Below are 4,586 nucleotides of genomic sequence, written 5' to 3' on the forward strand. Positions count from 1 at the left end.
TTTGAGAAAAAAAAAAAACATACACAAACAAAACCAAATTAAACCCTGCGACATATTTTGTTCTGCTGTAAAGTTGGGCATTTTAACATGGGGAGTCTATGGAACTGACTTCCTTTTGGAGCCAGCCTCTAGCGGCCAGTCAATGAATTGCAGTTTTAGTCACTTCCGTCTTGGTTTCACGAGAAAGACCGGAAGGTTGCCGCTTGGTCCTGGGCGCGTCCTCTATCTAGCCACCTATCTCTCAAATGGACCATTGACACTCCTAATTGAGATTGTAGATAGAGTGTCAATGGTCTATTTGACAGATAGGTGGCGGTAATGCCGTAAAGCAAGAAGAAGAAGAAGACACGTCACGTGCCGGCTGTTGAGGACGCGCTCAGGACAGTTCGGACAGTTCAGACATTGCAGTGAATCAGAGGTAAAAAAACAATATAAATACTGTTGAGTTTCTTGCAGACCGATCGTTTTGTGTCTTTACACATCAATGTATTTTCACGAGCCGCAGGGTTTAATTTGGTTGTGTTTGTGTATGTTTTTTTTGACTCTCAAAGCCGTGATTCCCATTCACTTCCATTATAAGACTGACAGAATGCAACGGTTTGAGTAAAAAATCTTCATTTGTGTTCTACTGAAGAAACAAAGTCACCTACATCTTGGATGCCCTGGGGGTAAGCAGATAAACATCAAATTTTCATTTTTGGGTGAACTATCCCTTTAATATTGTAAAGTCATATTACAGTTTAAAATAACTGTTTTATATTTGAATATATTTTAAAATATAATTTATTCCTGTGATTAAAGCTGAATTTTCAGCATCATTACTCCAGTCTTCAGTGTAACGTGATCCTTCAGAAATCATTGCTGCATTTTTCTTAAAAAACATTTTAAGAAACATTTTTTTCATAATTCTATAATTCATTTCACAAGAATAACATTCATCTGAAATATAAGTCCTTTGTCACATTATAAATGTCTTTACTTTTAGTTTTGAATAATTTATTGCATCCTTGCTAAGTAAAAATAGTAATATCTTAAAAAAAAAAAAAATTAAGATTTTGAATTGCAACTGCTGCATGAGCATATAATACACAAACTTGGTTGAATAAAGCAAACCAGTGTCATATTAGTAAAGTTTTGGTGGATGACTATTGTAATGAAGGTAAAAACAACTACAGTGCCATACAAGAGTCATACATTAGGTGCACACAAGTCTGTGTGTTAAAGTTGTTGAAGTTTAAATGACTTGTAAAGTTGATCATACTTAAAAATTTAAGGCAGGACCCCGCCTTCAATTTAAGTTTTTAAGTTGAAATAGGTGAGATGTTTTTTTTTTTTTTTTTACAGTGTGCAATGATGCTTCTCAAGAAAATGGATCTTGTTTCAATGATTTTTAGATACATTTATATACTCAAAGACAAATAAAACAAAACCAATTCAAAATTTAAGGAGGCTTTACGTGCTAATTTTAAAGTTGTACTCCATGTTACCCATATGTTTATCAAACTATCCTCACCCAGTAATGATTTTCAGCTCATCAGACCATCAGCTCATGGGAACTCAATTCCCGCCTTATGTGCTCCATTGGGTATTGGCACATCATCCAACTTGGCAGTGGCCATAAAGCAGAATGGCTGCACGGCCTCCTGCATCAGCGAGGAGGCTTTTAATTAGTGCATCTGGGGCGTTGACTTGGGATTGGGAGTTTGGCCAGGCAGTCTGTCCGGTTCCACACGGCCAACTCTAGACCAGACCTGAGCGTCCCGCCGCGAGTCAGGACCTCCCTGTCATGTCCAGATCACAGAACGGGGAGTCTGCGTTTTCATCCTGCAGTGCTCCCAAGAGCCCATGCTTAGAGGTCAAATGATTCAGAAGATGCTGAATTGACTGTTTTTAAGTGCTCTTGACCAACTCACAATCACAAAGGAAAGTCTATAGTATGAGTCTGTTTAACCAAAAAGGGTGATTTTTAAAGATTTTAAACTTCACAAGAATGTGTTTTAGTGTAAATATTTTAATTTAAAATTGTTATAGTGTTAATAAATTGCATTGTGCCATCTCACGCTAAATTAAATATAATAAATATTCATATATTTTTAATTGAATTATTGCTCAATGTTATAGTGTTAATAAATTGCATATAATAAAATATAATGTAATTGCAATAATAAATAAAAGTGTTGCTAGAGTAACACTTCCCTCAATGAAATGGGAAAAAATATAAAAAGTGCCTTGTTTCTCAAGTGCAAAGTAGCCATCTAGTTTAAACACTAAAAGTCTCTGATTTCCAAAGAAAGATTTGTGTTTTTGTTTAAAATAGCTGCTCTTTTTGTGTTGGTGAGCTGTCATTCTTATAAACAGTCTTCCACGTAATCGTATTCAGACTTAGCGATTTGGCGCTGTTATTGGAGGAATATACATGTATATGTGTTACGCCAACATATGAATGAGTTGTCTTGGTGTGATGGATGGAGCTCTGGTAAATTGTCTCCTATATCACTGTACAGAGGGAGTGGTTTCATTTGGTGACCTTATATTGTTCCTGTCAGCTGAAGTGAGCGATGCTCCATGTATTTATTATACAGGCACAGAAACAGAAATGGATGTGGCGGTGTATGAGGAGGAGTTGCTGAGCACTGTGTACGTCATCACACCTTAATTGTACTGTCGTCTAAGAGCGCTGCTCGAGATGGATCAAAGCCATGGTCGGTGTGTCAGAGGCTTTTAGATATTCACCCCACTGCTCCTCTGCTGCCTGCCTCTCTAATGAATATGGACAAGCCTGGTGTCGAGATGCTTTGCATGTGGCTAGCGCAGTCATGCACTCAGAGAAATCCGTCCTGCTGCATGTTGAAACTTTCTCTGGAAGCACAACTAGCATCATGATGGACAGAATAAGAGGAACATCATATAATTGTCATCATATACTCGATCTATCTATCTATCTATCTATCTATCTATCTATCTATCTATCTATCTGTCTGTCTGTCTATTTATCTTTATTATATTTGTATTTTTATCTGTCCTTTTATTTTTTACATTTCCTTTTAAAATTCATTCATTCATCCATCCATCCAATCATTCATTCATTTTAATTGCCAGACTTACATTTTGATTTAATGATGTTGGATATGTGCTTTCCCTATGTCACTGATGTATATACTGTAGGTGTTTTATGTATGTTAATATATTTTGAATGACTTTATGCAATTAATCGGTAAATTTTATATATGTGTTGTTTCAATGTAATTTAATCAAAATACATCCCTGTGCATCCATATGGGTCTGTCAGGTTTGACCATTTTATCTATCTATCTATCTGTCTGTCTGTCTATTTATCTTTATTATATTTGTATTTTTATCTGTCCTTTTATTTTTTACATTTCCTTTTAAAATTCATTCATTCATCCATCCATCCAATCATTCATTCATTTTAATTGCCAGACTTACATTTTGATTTAATGATGTTGGATATGTGCTTTCCCTATGTCACTGATGTATATACTGTAGGTGTTTTATGTATGTTAATATATTTTGAATGACTTTATGCAATTAATCGGTAAATTTTATATATGTGTTGTTTCAATGTAATTTAATCAAAATACATCCCTGTGCATCCATATGGGTCTGTCAGGTTTGACCATTTTGCCCCATAAATCTCCAAACACAACAGTAATGCGTCACATCTGCACATCCATGCATATTTTTTTTTTTCATGCTGCGCGGAACAGAGGATGCTGCAGATGTCTGCGATCTGATTACAATGCATAAACTCATCGATCATCAGTCACCAAAACCAAAGCAAGGACCAAGCGCCGGCCATCGGTCATTTCGCTGACACTAACACTGCCGCCCCATTTATTATCATCAGCCGAGCGGCAGGCTGCATTCTTTAACAACTCATTTTGATGTCCAGACATTCTGAAATATTGTTATGAATGATGTCGTAGTGGTTTTGATAATGCTCAGGCTTCAAAAGATGCATATTTTTGGCACTATTAACAGAAAACAGATTGAAGTTTTGTTTTTGCTCCCATGCTAGACTTGCATAGCCAGACTTTTTACTGTAAGCTTAAAAGGGTCTATATCACCTGGAGAGAGCTATCTGTTAGCTTTCCCATTCATTTCAAAGACAAATGTCCATGGCCTGCATGCTACAATCTTTGCTGTTGCTTCTTTAAAGAAATAGTTCACCCAAAAATGTATTCACCCTCAGGCCATTCAAGATGTAGATCAGTTTGTTTGTTCATAGGAACAGTTTTGAAGAAATTTAGCATTAAATCACTTGCTCACAAATGGATCCTCTGTAGTGAATGGATGCCATCTGAATGTGACCTTTAAACAGATGGTATGAAAACATCACAATAACAGGGGATGGACGTTTTCACTGGTGGAAGCATTATTATGGATTATGGTACGGTGGCCGGGAGAGCTCAACGCGCTGCAACTTAAGAACACACATGCAAATTGAAAAAACACCAGCAAATTAAGAAAACATCTTCATCAGTTTGACAACACATGTGCTGCAAATCCTCACAACACATGCAAATGAAGAAACGCGCTGCAAATCCTCACAACACATGCAAATG

General features: G+C 36.5%; 1 protein-coding gene across 1 annotated transcript in view; it reads left to right on the forward strand.

The window, feature by feature from the left end:
* The window catches only part of LOC107744956 (glypican-6-like), a 220,184-nt gene that overhangs the window by 100,300 nt on the left and 115,298 nt on the right, over positions 1 to 4,586 (forward strand). The window lies entirely within an intron of this gene.

The sequence above is a fragment of the Sinocyclocheilus rhinocerous genome, unplaced genomic scaffold, assembly GCF_001515625.1.
Source record: "Sinocyclocheilus rhinocerous isolate Xijiao unplaced genomic scaffold, SAMN03320098_v1.1 scaffold1039, whole genome shotgun sequence".
In the NCBI taxonomy this organism is placed as follows: Eukaryota; Metazoa; Chordata; class Actinopteri; order Cypriniformes; family Cyprinidae; genus Sinocyclocheilus; species Sinocyclocheilus rhinocerous.